The 16,007-nt window shown below is 35.9% G+C and overlaps 1 long non-coding RNA gene across 3 annotated transcripts in view; it reads left to right on the forward strand.

Moving 5' to 3' along the window:
* The window catches only part of LOC122229571, an 81,903-nt gene that overhangs the window by 16,379 nt on the left and 49,517 nt on the right, over positions 1-16,007 (forward strand). The window contains exon 3 of one of the 3 annotated variants that reach the window (XR_006207056.1): positions 1,524-1,582. The exons of the other annotated variants lie outside the window; for them this stretch is intronic. This is a non-coding gene — a long non-coding RNA (uncharacterized LOC122229571). The remainder of the gene's footprint in view (positions 1-1,523; positions 1,583-16,007) is intronic. 3 annotated transcript variants of the gene reach the window in all.

Consider the following 16,007-nt stretch of genomic DNA (forward strand, 5'->3'; position numbering starts at 1 on the left):
AAGAAAGTTTGTGAGGGAGTCTAAACTAGTTTTGGTTGCTCCTCCACATTTGTCAGAATTGTAGGATCCCCTAGGCACCATAAAGAATACAGTATACATGGGGCGCCTGGGTGGCTCAGTCGGTTGAGCGCTGACTTCGGCTCAGGTCACGATCTCGGGGTCCGTGAGTTTGAGCCCCGCGTCGGGCTCTGGGCTGATGGCTCAGAGCCTGGAGCCTGCTTCCGATTCTGTGTCTCCCTCTCTTTCTGCCCCTCCCCCGTTCACGCTCTGTCTCTCTCTGTCTCAAAAATAAATAAAATGTTAAAGGAAAAAAAAAAAGAATACAGTATACTTGTCCTTTCAAGAGATCTTTCAGGGGCCTCTGGTATATATTGGAAACTGGGCAAGATTATGTACCTTTCCTGGGCAGTTCTTCAACAGCAGCAAGACTTCTAATAGGAGGTAAAGGAACTGTTACCTGTATAGATTTCCATTTTCTTCATTGGTCTTTGTAAGTTGCTAGAGAGAACCATCATCTTCCTTTATGGAGGAAAGCAACTAAACCAAACATTAAAGTCCCATAGGAATCTTCTGTTCATCAGTTTAGAGTCTACTTCCTCATACCTGCTGTGACATAAGAGTAATTATAAAAATTGCCAAAAATTATTTAGTACTTATTATGTGTCATGCACCTTCTAAGTCAGTACTCTACAAACTATTATAGATTGGCCCAGTTCAAATCGAGCCTGCTACCTATTTTAGTAAATAAGTTTTTATTGGAACACAGCCACTCCCATTTGTTTACATATTGCCTATGGTTGCTTTTGCCCCCCAACAACCAAGCTGAGAAGTTGCAACGGAGACCCTATGGTCTACAAAGCTGAAATATTTACCATCTGGCCCTTTTCGGAAAAAGTGGCTGACCCCTGACTTAAGCACATAATGTTTATCTCTTTGAATTCTCACAATAATCCCATAAAGTAGATACTTTTTTTTCATTGTTATTTTACAGATGGCAAAAATGAGACACAGAAAGGTTTAAAAACTTCCTCAAGTTCACACAACTAGTAATTGTTAGAGAACTAGACTTATTCCTTTCAGAATTTTGAAACATTGGTCAGATCTAATGTGCGTTTAGACCCCAATGATAATAGTTACCATTAGTAAAGTACATATATATGAGGGCTATATAGCTGCTGTTAGATTCAATGCTAATTCATAACTCAGCGATGCAAAGGTAGTGTAATCCTGGGCCTTGTAGCAAGGTAATTTGTGGGTAAAGAAAACCTTGTGGCAGTGTGATAAATTGCATTAATGACCCTAGTTCTTTACCCTTCCCTGTATCTGTGCTATTTGCCATAAGACTTCACATTCTTCCTGCTAAAGAGGTACAATGTATTTTCTCATTCTTTGATTTTGGGTGTGGCCACATGGCTTATTTTGGCCAATGGGATGAGGCAGAAATGGTAGTATGCCAGCACTAAACCTGAGTCAAGAGGGACCTGCATTTTTCTTATCTTTGTGTGCTTCTGTCATTGCCACAGAAAGAGCAGATGTGAGCCAGACTGCTGGACCCAGGAAAAGAAAGAGGGACATGCAGAGCGTAAGTTCCCTAACTGGCTCACTTCCCTTGGTCCATTCCCGATCAGTCAACCTCTGGTCAACCCACCCACTGATACATGAGCTAAATGTTGCTGAGATTTAGAGGTTCTTTGTCATACAGCAAGAGCTAACTGACACAGGCAGATTTCTTCAACATAAGTCTGTGGATATGGTAGCTTTAACCAGAATGGTTATGAGAATGGCAGGCAGTCAAAGTGCCACAGACTTCCCTTATTTCTTCAAAATATGTCTGAGGATGTGGAAGCTTTAACCAGAGTGCAGTTGTGGGAATGGCTCCAGGTGTCCCAGATTTTCCTCCAGAGGTGGTTCCCTTAAAGCCCAAGACAAAGATATTGCAAACAACTCAAAAGACTGATTAAACAACAACAACAACAACAACAACAACAACAACAACAACAAAAATCTCCAATAAGGAAGAATGTGTCTTCTTGTGTGAGTACATACAATATATAGGGACCTCAATCCTTGGTACTCTAGGCTTTAAAAAGTATGGCCAATAAATCTAATGTAGTGGTTATAAAACCAGGCAGTAGAACCACAAGGGAAGGAGTGCCAGGCATCTACTGGAATGGCAAATATATTGGTAGCCAAGACTTTCTCATACCTTTCCATAATGTTAAGCAATGCTCATGGAGAGCTGTAGAAAATGCAGGACAACACAGATATTTGATGAGATCAGGAAGTATAAATGGAGTTCAGGTGTGACTTGGGCAAAAATCCAGGACTCAAGAATGGGATTTCCTCTGGTGAAAGATCTTGGCTTTCTGAGGCTGGCTGGGAATTTCAACATAACTGAAGGTTGAGACTACACAGAGACTTTTCCTATCTACCACTTTATATGGCACATGGCAAGAATGACCACAATTAGTACGTTTGAGGCATTTGTAAGCATGATAGCCACTACTGTGATTTTCCCCTCACACGCTATTTAATACCTTTAATTGCTTTTATTTAAATAACACTTTGTTTAATAACACTTTTTGGTACTCAGTGGTTGGTGTGCCTTCAAGAGAAAGAGAAGAGTACATGTTAAGTTTCCCGACATATAGAATGAAATTTTTTCAGGCACAAAGTATGGCTGAACCCTACAGAAGTATGTGATGCTTAGAGCTATAAAGAGCAATGTACAACATTTTCTCTGTCTTCTATGTATTTACTCTGTTGTTGAAGAGACAAAATTCTTATGTAAAAATAATTATTAACTATGGAAAAATGCTAGCTGGCTGAGGAAATTCCTAGCAAAGTCTTTTCTATAAAATCTTTTTCGATAATATTTGGCATAATAGAAGTAAGGTTGTTACCACAGAACTTTTTTTTCTTTAAACTGGTAAATATGTTAGAAACTGTAAACTGTGTTATAGTCTAGGACAAACTGTACTATTAATTCCTTAAAAGCTTTTTAATTTATGAGTAGGCTATGGCAATCTGGTCAAATAAATGAAGACTCATGCAGACATGAGTCAGACAATCAAACATTATCATTCTTAATCTGTTATGCTTTTATGACCATACACATAATTTTATTTTAAAATGTTAAGCTTACAATGGTGCAGAAAGGATTTCATCTTTAAGATGTTGATTTGAAAAGTTTAGACTTTAAGAAACAATTCTGGCATTTATGAAATGGATAAGTTTTCTTGGTTCTCTTTCTATTGTTAATATATGTAGTAAAGTATACCACCACAGAAGTGTCTCTTCTTCAGACGTATAAATAACAACAAATACTACTATAATAACCACCTTGAAGTGAATTTTTAATTGGTTTGATGACGATAGTAGCAATTCCCAAAATATGCTAGCTCTGTTTACTCTCAATTTTATTCAGCATATGGACATAGGAAAGCATTAGCATTTTCCAATTCCAAGGACGAATGTGTTTAATGTTAAAATAACTCAGAACAGTTCTATGTTTTGCATCATAAAGTTCAAGCAAAAAATATAAATACAAAAATTCAGTTCTGCTGCTGTTATTCTCTATAAATTTGGTCAGGCTGTCAGGGATATGACCTTGTGGATCAATTATCGGGGCTTCCTTTAGCCATCAACTCAGTTGAACACAATATTGTTTCCACAATATTCTGAATATCCTTTCCATGGAGGCTAGAGCCACAGTGATTGGTGGAATACCTGGTAGTAAAGTATCAAACCATAGGAGTTTGGGTTTGAGTCTCAGTCCACACAGCCAGCTTGCAAGAAATATAACTTTCATCTCTTATTTCTCACCTGAACTTAATTTCAACTTTCAAACTGCATTCTGCTGAGTGGTGGAAACTTAATCACTTTGGAATTATACCCCTGGTTTCCCAGTGTTGAGTCCAAAGTCCATGGGATGGGAGTAGAGGAAGAATCAAACATAGTTTGTCTTCTATCAGTCCTGGAATCTTCAGGGACAGCTTCTTTCTCACCTGACCTTCAGTTATCTATCAGCACAGAACATTTCTGTGTTTTCATTTTTTCCTGGCAACGAGATTCTTTCATGGTTTCTCCATAAGCTTGTCAAAAACAAATTTCAAAGCCAAGCAAGCAGAAATTTATAAAGTTTGACCATTCTCTGTTCAATCTTCAGGGAGAAATTTTCTTGGGTGAGGGCTGCTATAGCCATGGAAGTACATTTGCGGCTTCTTGTGGAAGCTAAACCACCCTTTCCCTCTGCTAATTTGCTTCAACCCAGCAACCATGGCTTGACTTCACCTGTGCTATGTGCTGGGAGAAGAGGCTGCCATGACACTGGAGAGCTCTGTCCCTAGACCATTCTTTGGAGTACCACACTGTGGTGTAGTTTTGCCTGTGAGCCAAGATCAAGAGTCAGAGGCTTAACCGACTGAGCCACCCAGGCGCCCCAGGATGTATTTTGTATAGCATCATTCTCAAGTACAAAATACCTCAGCACTATAATTGATGGTGAGGACTGAGCCAGAAGTCACAATACAGTCTTACTTCCCACCCACGCAACCTTTTTTTCCCCTAACAAATGATGTCTTTAGGAAATCTTATAGTGTTCATGTTAAGAAAGAGTCTATTTTTAAAATGTTCCAAAAACAAGGCAGCAGAAATTATAAAATATTGCCCAGAGTAGGGGCTCCTGAGTAAAGCGTATTTCTGCGACCAGCAGCATCAGCATCACTGGGAAACTTGCTAGAAATACAGTTCCTTGAGCCCTTCCAGAGACCTGCCTCATCAGAAACTGGAGATGAGGCCTAGAAATCTGTGCTTTAACAAGCCCCTTAGGTGATTCTGATGCGTGCACAAGTGTGAGAGCCACTGGCCTGAGGCAAGGGTGGGCAAACTATAGCTTAGAGACTAAATCTGCCCACCTATTATGTAAGAGTGTTATTGGAACACAGCTTTGCTCCTTGTTTATGGCTGCCTGCGCTGAGCTGCAACAGCAGACTGGAGTAGTTTTGATACCTTAAGCCCCACAAAGACTAAAATATTTACTTTCTTATCCTTTACAAAAAGTTTGCCAACTGCTGGTCTAGAAAAAGGAAGCCTCTTCAATTTTAGCTTGTACATATTTTTTCTCCATTTGAAGTACAGAATCTATCCTAAGCATTTACCCCAAGTATTCTATGACAAAGTGGCCCTGAACTTAGAACTTTAATTGAATATGCTGATGTGGATTCTATTCGTGTAGACTTTTTTGGAATGTGGAATGACCATTCTTGCCTCCTATAATTTACTTCTCTTCTAGAAATAAATATTAAGTGTAAGAAAACAGTAATTCTTAAAAATGAAAGCCCCAAGACAGATATTGCTGTTTAAAGTAAGAGATAAAATAAATCTAAAGGGTTCCACCTGCTGGTGGAAATAAAAAATGACTACAAATTAATGTAAAAATTACCTAGTCAGTCAAAAGTGATAGTCACAGAAGTTTAGACTGAAAGGATAATCATCTAGTTTCTTTATTTTAAAAAATGAATTAATATTAATATGAAAATAAAATTAGAATCCATTCCTAATAGGTTATACAAAGCATACAGACAATACAGTTTTTTAGACTATAAGCTTTGTGAAGGTAGGGGCGGGGTCAACTTTGTTTATTAGGATATTCCCATCCCTAAGTAAGGTTCTTTGCAAATATGTATAAATAATTTTGTCCTATGATTTAGAGTTGCATGAAACACTAACCGTTGCAGAAAGTTATGTATTTTTAATTTAAAGAATCATAAAATTATGTTATGAAACTACAAAAAACACATTTTGTAACAATTTTACTCCTTAAATGAAAAATTTTCATGGAAGAATCTAACATAAATATGTCATAATACATTTTATTTCTTAGAAAACTAAATGTGCCAATTGGGATAGGCTCTATTATGCCTAAATCTTGGTGGCTTACAATGACAAAAGTTGTTTTCTGTTCACATCCATCATGGTTTGCCTATAGCTCTGTTCCACGTATGTCTTCATTTTGCAACCCAGGCTGTTGAAATAGCATTTGTCTGGAACATAAATGGTCGTCTTGATACACAGAAGAGAGACTTAAATCACACACACAGACTTTTTTTTTACTTTTTAAAAAGAGCTTTATTGAGGTATAATTTCCATACCCATTCTAAGTAAGCAACTTAATGATTTTTAATAAATTAACAGAGTTGTGCAACTGATCATGGCAATCCAGTTTTAAAACATTTCATTTTTAGCACTCCCAAGAAATCTCCTGTCCCCATTTGCAGTGAACCCACATTCTTACCCCCAGATGTAGGCAACAATTAATCTGCTTTCTGTCTGAAAATTTGCCTTTTAGGGACATTCTTTATTAACGAGGGAATACAATATATATTTTCCGTGTCTGACTTCTTTCACTTACCATGTTTTTAAGGTTCACCTGTGCTGTAGGGTGTATTGGTAGTTTGTTTCCTTTTTTATAAAGGAATAATTTTTTGTTGTATGGATGTATCACATTTTTAATCTATTCACCAGTTGATGGACATTTGTGTTGCTTCAGGTGTTCAGTTATTGCACATAAAGCTGCTGTGTACATCCATAGCACAAGATTTGTGTGGACATGTGTTTTTGTCTTGGGTAGATACCTAGAAGTAGATTTGCTGGGTTGTAACATAAATTCATGTGTAACTTTTCAAGAAACTGCCCAACTTTTACAAAGTGACTACCCATTTTACATTCCCACCAGCAACACATGAGGGTTCCACTTTCTCCATCTCTTCACCAACAGTTGTTACTGTCTTTTTTATTATAGCCATCCCAATGGATATGGAAAGGTATTTCACTGCAGTTCTAATTTACATTTTCTAGTTCAAATGACTAATGTGATTAAGCATCTTTTCATGTGTGTATTAACCATATCTTTGGTGAGATATTTATTCAAATCTTTCACCAGTTTTTTTTTCAGTTGTCTTATTATTGAATTTTAAGGGTTATTCATATATTATGAATAATATCTTTATCAAATATATGATGGGAAGATTTTCCCAGTCCGTAGCTTGTTTTTTCATTGTCTTAGTGTCTTTTGAAGCACACAAAAAAAGTTAAGGTTTACAAAATCCAATTTATGAACTTTTTTTTCTTCTATAAAGTATGCTTTTGGTGTCACATCTAAGAACTCTGTGCCTAACCTAAGGTCATGAAGATTTTCTATTATATTTTCCTCTAGAAGTTTTATAGATCTAGTTCTTATATTTAGGTCTGTGATTCATTTTGAGTTAATCTGTGGTTTAGTATGAAGAAAGTTGTATCATCCTTAAATCTCCCCATTATATTTCTGACAAGTCTGGCAGTCTGTTGCTTGCCCTAATCTTAATCACAATTTAAGACTACCTGCAATATTGTCCCTCCCAATTGTCATCAAGTTTTTGACAGTGCCCTGGGCATGGAGATTTTCCATTCTGTTCCAAATCAAGTCAGTCCACTCTGGCAGTGAAGATGATAGTGTTCGTGGCCTGCTTGCCCTGAGGGTGGTGGTGGAGCCTCCCTTGGCTAAAATGCCATAAACCCCACTGTTCTTACCCAAGGTTTGGTAGTTTTTCTTGAACAGATGTTTCTTTGTTAATTGTATGCCTTTGGTTAATTTTCATAGTTGGGAATATATATTTTTAATGTCCAGCAATGTTGTTGCTTTTGGGGAAAAGGATTTGCCAAGCTACTCACTCCACCATTCTAGAAGTTCCAGCCTCTCTGAGGTAGTTTTCATAACATAAGGTTTTAAATGCTTGAAACATTATAAAGTGTCTTATTTCTGCCTAGATTACATGAACCAAAGCAAGTCACATAGTTCAACAAGATAGGGCTGCATAATCCTCATGTAGCAGAACATCACAGAGATGATTTGGCAGGCAACTTCTGAAATGGTTCCTAATGGTCTTGTCTTCTGGAACTCACACCCTGTGTCATCCCTTCCCGTGGAGTGTGGCCTGGACTTAGTTACTGGCTCCTAATAAATGGAATTCAGCAGAACTTTTGGGATATGATTTCCATAATCAAGTTATGTAACAAGACTGTTACTTCCATCTTGCTAGTACTCTCTTTCTTGCTGGCACTTTCTCATTCTTTCTCTTGCCTGCTTGGGTTGTTCACATTGACAAAGCAAGATGCCATGTTGGAGAAGCTCATGTGACTAGGAACTAAGAGTGACCTCCGGCCACAGCCAACACAAAACTGAGAGCCTCCTACTAAGTGCAATAGCCAACAAGGAACTGGACCCTGCCAACAATCACTGATGAGCTTGAAAGCAGATTCGCCTTCAGTTGAATCTTGAGATGACTTCAGCTCTGACAACTTGATTGCAGCCCAGTGTGAGACCCTGAAGCAGAAGACCCAGTTAAGCTTCCACATTCCTGATCTGCAGAAACTGAGATATTAAATGCTTATTGTTTTAAGCCACTAAGTTGTTGGGATAATTTCTTATGTGGCAATAGTTAACTGATACAGAGAGGAACTGAAATATTTGGTGAAGAGTCATATAATCTACCACAATAAGCACGTTAGGCATGGAGCTGGATAGATTGCTTTTTGTCATATACAGGATCAATGCTTCTAAATGAATCAAATTTTATTCAAAATGGATTTCCATGGGACTTATAACCTGGCATTTGCCATGAATTTTTATTCTTATTTTATAAAATCATAAAATATTGGAATCACAATTTTAGTATTTCCAGAAATTATAGAAATACTGCTTACCACAGCAAAATAAAGTATGGTTTTGTAAAATGGGATTAAAAAATTATATTTTCTTGGTCATTCTCATTGATATTTTATAATTGCTAAATGTTTTGATAACTGTTTAATCTTTATAATATATTTTAAAAGTCTATAAATGCTAAAATCAATAACCTTCACTTATATAAAAATATTCAGTTAAAAATATAAAGGGAGATTATTCCAAAGAGTAGATTGTGGAGAAGAAGACCAAAAATGGTAACTTGACAGCAGAAGAACCTGACTAACATGACCTCAAGCCAGGTGACCAAGGTTAACATCAACAGTGATAAATCGTATTGGCAATATGTGCCTTTGATATGACATGATGAGAATGCCACTTTAGCTCTGTGGATTCCTTCTCCAAAACACATTACCCTAGTCTAATCATGAGAAAAATATCAGATAAATACCAACTGAGAGACATTCTACAAAGTACCTTACCAGAATCCTCAAAACTGTCAAGGTCATGAAACCCAAGGAAAGTTTGAGAAACCATCACAACCAAGAAGAGTTGTAGGAGATATGACTGCTGATAATAATGTGGTATCCTGAAACAGAAAAAAGACATTACGTAAAAGCGAAGGAAACCTGAATAAAACATGGGCTTTAGTTAATGATAATGAACCAGTATCAGTTCATTAATTGTGACAAATGTACCATACTAATGTAAGATGTTAATAGCAGAGGAAACTGGGTGTGGAGTAAAGAAGAACTCTCTTTATTACTTTCACAATAAATTATTTAAATGTAAAACTTCACTCAAATAAAATTGTTTATTATAATACAAGAAAGATCTCCTTCTTAATAACAAACCATAAAATATCTCAAAATTTTAAAAAATTCAAGATCTATATGAACAATTTTTCTAAATAAGGAGATAAAAGATTTGAATAAGATTTAAATAAGTATGTTGTGCTCCTGGATCAGAGGGCCAAACATCAAGTTTTTTCTGCCCACATGTATTTATTATTTCAAAGTAATTCTAAATATACCAATAATATTCCTTCTTGAACTGGGAAAAATGTCTTATCTGTTAAAATAAATGGACAAGGGTACTCAAACTACTTTTTAAAAATAAAGTAAATTTGATGATATATCCAACCAGATAGTAAAATATATTATAAAGCTATAGTGAAGTCTTTAAAATAGTGTAGCACTGGTAAAATAATACACTCTCATTTTTTTCTTTTAATACATACTACTCATCACTTTGGTAGGCACTAAGAATAGTGTGGAGGAGGTCAGACATTATCCCTGTCCTCGTGGAGCTTACAGTCTATTGGAGAATGTAGCTATTGTTTACAACAATTACAACACAATGTACTGAGTGAGTTGGGGAAGATTTACTGGAGGAAATGGTATTTCAGTGAAGCCCTCAAGGATTTTAGTTAGTTAGGTACAGGAGGGAAAAGAGTTAAAAAGACCATAGTGGACAAAGTAAACACTCCATGTGAATGAAGGAAAGATATTAAGCCAGCTGGAGATAGAAACCAATGGGGAGAATGTGAGATAGGCAGTTAGAGTTAGGCAAGTACCATAGTGCATATATTCTCATGAAGGGTCTTAGTTTTTACCCTGAGAACAATGGAAAGTCACTGGGGATTTTTAAACTGGAGAAAGACCCAGTAAGATTAACATCCATAAAATGATTGGTATGATTTCCCTCAGAAAAATAAATTAGAATGGAGCTAGAAAAGTATGCTGGGAGATAGGAAACTACTGTAATCGATGAGATTATAAAGATTTAAATATAAAGGCAAGAATAGAAAGATGGTGGAGATTTGAGTGTGGTTAAAGAGAAATGGACAAATAAGAATGTTATTTAGGAAATTTAGTCTGTATTGTAGTGGAAGAAAAACTTTCAAAAAATAATAGCAATGAAAAAAATCAAATAATTAATTTGCCTACGTTAAAATTTATTTTTATTTTGTATATAAAAAAATTCAGGTACATGGTGCACAGTTCAGAGAAAGAGAATAATATTTGTAATAAAATCAGAATAAGATAAATACTCTCATGAAAAATGGACAAAGAATATTAACAAGAATTTTATAAAACAAGATTTACAAACACTTGAGAAATATATAAAAACATTAAAACTCAGCAATGATAATTCCTATTATAATCAATAACCAAGGAAATGCAAATTTCAAAATAATACAGTCCCAATTTTAATTTCTGGAATAGGGCAATTTAAAAGCAGTGATAATTTCCAGTGTGGGCAAGGATTTGGAGAAAACAGTCATTTCACAAATGAAATGTGAGTTCTTTTTTTTTTTAATTAAAAAAAATTTTTTTAATCTTTATTTTTGAGAGAGAAGGAGACACAGAGTGTGAGTGGGGGAGGGGCACAGAGAGAGGGAGACACAGAATCCGAAGTAGTCTCCAGGCTCTGAGCTGTCACCACAGAGCCCGACGCGGGGCTGGAACTCAGGAACCGTGAGATCATGACCTGAGCTGAATTTGGATGCCCAACCAACTGAGCCACCCAGGCGCCCCAAAATGTGAGTTCTGATGAAAAGTTTAAATCAGAACTCTTTTGGGGACGCCTGGGTGGCTCAGTCGGTTAAACGTCCAACTTCGGCTCAGGTCATGATCTCGTGTTTCATGAGTTCAAGCTCTGCTCGGGCTCTGTGCTGACAGGTAGAGCCTGGAGCCTGCTTCGGATTCTATGTCTCCCCCTCTCTCTGCCCCTCCCCTGCTTGTGCTCTCTTTCTGTCTCTCAAAAAATGAATAAATGTTAAAAAAAATTTTTTTTAAATCAAAACTCTTTTTACAGAAAACATTTTCACCATCTACATGTATAAAGAGATTTTAAAAACATTCATACCTTTTAACTCAAAATAATTCTAGGAAATTAACCTGAGGAATTAATCTGTGATGTGAATAAATATTTATATAATAAAATATTTTCACTACAATATTGGTTATAATAGCAAAACCAATTTTAACAATATAAATAGGAAAATGTTTAATGGCAAGTGAGAAATTACTTAAGTCATTGAAAATGATATATTTGAAAAGCTTTAATAACATGGGGAATTATTTATGACCTAATTTTAAAAGAATAAAGTTATTATACAATGTTATGCAATAATACCCCAAATATATAATGACTAGTTTATATCAGAAAGAATGCAAGAAGTTGGATAAGTGAATAAGAGAGTTTGAAACACTCCAATATTCAAATGAAGACCTTGAGCATAAACACAGAATTTGAAAAGTATGGAATGCACTTTGAAGACCACCCCATGAGAACATACCTCTGGCTGGATTGCAAAATCCATATTTTGAGGAGTAAAAGAAAACATGGTAAGTCCTAGAAGCTGAGTTCTAACTCCTCGTGGCTACCAAAACCCTGAAGGAATAGAGGTCCAAGGAGCTTCAGTTTACTACAGGGATGTGGGGCATTGCTTAGGAGGATTAATTTTATAGCAGCAAGCAAAATAAGAGATGGAAAACAGAAGAGGAAGTAATACTGGTAGGGAAGCCGATATTCAGTTGATGATTGGTGGTTGAACTGAGATAGTGTTGGTGAGAATAAAGAGGAATGTGTGTTACAGATATTGAGGAAGTAAAATCAATAGGATTTAGCAATTGGATGTATAGACACTGGGAGCTAGAGGGGTTTCTAAAAGGTGATTAGAAGGGTGATGCCTCAGTCTGCTCTAGCTGCTGTAACAAAATACATAGACTGGTTGCTAATAGACAACAGAAATTTATTTCTCACAGTTCTGTAGGCTGGAAGCCTACTACTAAAGTGTTAGAAGATTTGGTGTCTGGCGAGAGCCCTTTTCCTTGTGCTGTCTTCTCACTGTGTCTTCACGTAGGAAGGACACAAGGGAGCTCTCTGGGGTCTCTTTTGTAAGGGCATTCATCCCATTCTTGAGGGCTTAGTTCTCCTGACCCTAATCATGTTGAAAGTCCCTACCTCCAAATAGCATCACATGGGGGATCAGGTTTCAATATGGATTTTAGGGAGATACAAACATTCAGACTATAGTTGATGGTATCGCCATCCTTGGAAATGGAGGAGATTCAGCTTATTGTGCGGGAAGTTGATGAATACGTTTAGACGTTTTGAGTTAGATCTACTAATGGAGAACACCAATTGGAGATCTCTTCCATACAGTTGGAAATGTAGGGTTTAGGCTGTGAGACAAATGGGGCCAGAAATAAAGGTACTCTTTCTCTCTCTCCAACCCACCATGAAGCCTGGAAGAGGTTGGAGTTAGCAAAGGAGTCAACATGGGAGAAAAAAGGTAATACCAGAACCTATGAAATTGACTACACTTAAGGGGAGGAGGGAAAAGAGAAGCAGAAAGGAGACCAGAAAACTGAAGTGCAAAGTGAAGTGCGGAGAAAACTATCTGAACCTGAGCCTCTGTATACAACGTTTAGAATTTGGGCCTGGTTAGATCAGGAATTAAGGGAGAAAATTGAAAAAAATGAATAGGATTTTATGTATTTTAAGACTTATTATGATGGTGACTATGACATAGGATGAAAGCAAAGAGTGGACAGCAGGCATTCTAAAAATTACTATAAAGAAATGCACCAATAAATAAGCTTTTATATTTTCCTACAATTCCTAGTTTCTCTTTATCATGCAGGTTATTTTCTCAATAACTATTGGTAATAGTATATAAAATAAATATTTTTGGGGGAGGCAAATGTGATATAAGGGACAAGGAACAGCCCTATCAAGCTAGTATAATTCATCTGTAAAATGGGGATAATAATACTTATCATCAGCTGATCTCGGAGAACTGTTATGTGAGCTAATTGAAAAGAACTATGCAGCATTGCCCGCATGTAAAAGCTACAGTAATGTACCACAGAATTAATATTTAGAGAATTTTTTTGCTTCTGATTTTATGCTGGTAAAATTGTCATTACTTTAAATAAGCCATAAATATCTATTTTTTGCTCTATGTTCAGTAAACAAATGTTCTATTTCTTACACTTATAAATTTACTGTGATTTTGCCTTCTGTGAGATGTTTGCATTTATCTTATTTTTGCCCGCTTCTGCTCTGGCAAATACGTGCCAAATAAAATGTTAGTATCAGCAAACAAACATTTTTGTTGGGTGTGTCCTCACTGTCCAAATGTTTGTTTTTAGCCAGAGCTATTTGTTTCTGAAGCTTTCATGAAGCACGCATTTGTTTTTGAACCCTCCCAACAGCTCGGATATTCCTGACTACATTTCCTTAGGTCACCTTTTACTCAGCACTTCTTTCTTATGAATTCTCCTGTTGGCCAGAATTTTTTCTGAGGCTTCAGTACTTGCCTGGTAGGAATGCTTATAAAAACATTTGTGGATAGCCGAAACATTTTCAATAACATTTGCTTGGAAAAATTTTACTGGCAGTCAGGACACATTATTTAAACATATTTCAAAATATTTATGAGTCCCTGCAATACTTTGGCGGTGTCTGTATAGCAAGGCTGAATTGATGGTTTTCTAGTTAAGTCTTTTTGTTTGTTTGTTTTTGGTCATTCATAACAGTTGATTGATGAGTGCTTGATAGACTTTCCATGCAGTTGATTTGATTAACTCAATAGTAGGGTAGCTATAATAACCAGTGAGCGGTGTTTGAACTTTCTTCCTTCTCCGAGAAGGGAGCTTTATAAACAATTTAGATTAACCTTACTGTAATCTCTTCAGATGCTTGATTCCCAGTTGTTATTTTAGCTCTTTCTCTTCATCTCCTTCCCAGCAGTAATTCAGAAAATGGTAGATTTGTTAGGATCATGTGGGGATTAGGATTTAGTAAAAGAAGCAGCTGAGACCTATGTTTCTCTATATAGGATTCACATCATTTTTAAAAGTCATTTTTCATGTTTCATGACTATGTCTAAATGAAGAAAGAAAATGAATGAATTATTTATATATTTAGGTGGAACAGCTAAAATAAGAATTTGTTTTATTTTGTATATGTGTTATTAGTAGAGTACTTCTTTGTGTTTTTTCAAAATAAAGAGGGAAATCTAAGTCTGTGATTATATCCAATCCTTGATTTTAGATCATCTGACCTGCAGGAGAAAAAGCAGGACATATTAACTTTGGCTACCAGGGATGATAAGGCCACATAAATTTAAAAGGCCTTAGTAAGTGTATCTTTAAAAACCATATTAGAGGGTTTTAATTCATGAAAGCCTCCTTTCTGACTTTGCCTGTCCCCATGTTGCTAAGTCTACTTTCTGCATATCTTATCTTGCATCTCTCTGTTCTGTACTTTTGTGTGTAGATTTTTTCCACATGTGCTTGTGCTGTATTTTTTTTTTTTATGTGATTTCACTCTATATACCACTGTGTATATACATCTGACTGTCATTTTCTTTGCCTCTGCATGTATGCCTAGCCTACATTTTCTTTAGGTGTCTCCATTTACTTTTAATCTCTGTCTATGCCTTCATCAGTGCACCTCTCCATATATCTATGTTTGTGTGTATATAGATGTGTAAAAGGTTTGTGTCCTCTATTTCTATGCCCATTTTGATGTATCCCTCTGCTTCTATGACTTATTCTCTCTCATTGTCTTTCTCTCTGTGTTTCATTTTATGTGGCTTTCTCAACTTTTATTTGATTTCAGTTTGTTATAAATATCTTCCTTCTTTTATGATTTATGTGGTATTATATTTACTAACTAGAATTTAAAATTTCCTGTTCCATTCCACTAGAAAAGTGAACAGGCCATTCATAAAAGAAATAAGTGGGGTAATACATTTATAAAATGGATATTTTCTCATTAGTAATTAGGTACATACAATTAAAATAATGAGATTATATTTATTGACTATCAGGTTGACAAAGATATCCATCATAAAAGAATAGTCAGTTATAAATTATAATGGCATTGAATCAACATTTTAGGAAAACAACATGTGTTGAAGTTTTAAATATATATGAATTTTGATTCAGCAATTCCACTTTAGGAATTTGTCTCCTCAAAAACTGGACAATTGTACAACTGTTTATTTCAGAATTGCCTTTAGCAGTATAAAATTGAAAGTAAATGATCCTTAGTAGGAGCTTGGTTAAATGAATTATTATACTCAAATACAATAGAATATTAGATTTCTATTGCTACAGAAAAATTCTGTGGTATATTGATAGCTGGAAAATAATCAGTTTCAAAAAAGTGTGTAAAAATGTACATATTGTATATGCCATTTATTTATTTAAAAAAAAATAGGGTGTGTGGTGGCTCAGTCGGTTAAGTGATTGGCTCTCTATGG

The sequence above is a fragment of the Panthera leo genome, chromosome C2 (assembly GCF_018350215.1).
Source record: "Panthera leo isolate Ple1 chromosome C2, P.leo_Ple1_pat1.1, whole genome shotgun sequence".
In the NCBI taxonomy this organism is placed as follows: Eukaryota; Metazoa; Chordata; class Mammalia; order Carnivora; family Felidae; genus Panthera; species Panthera leo.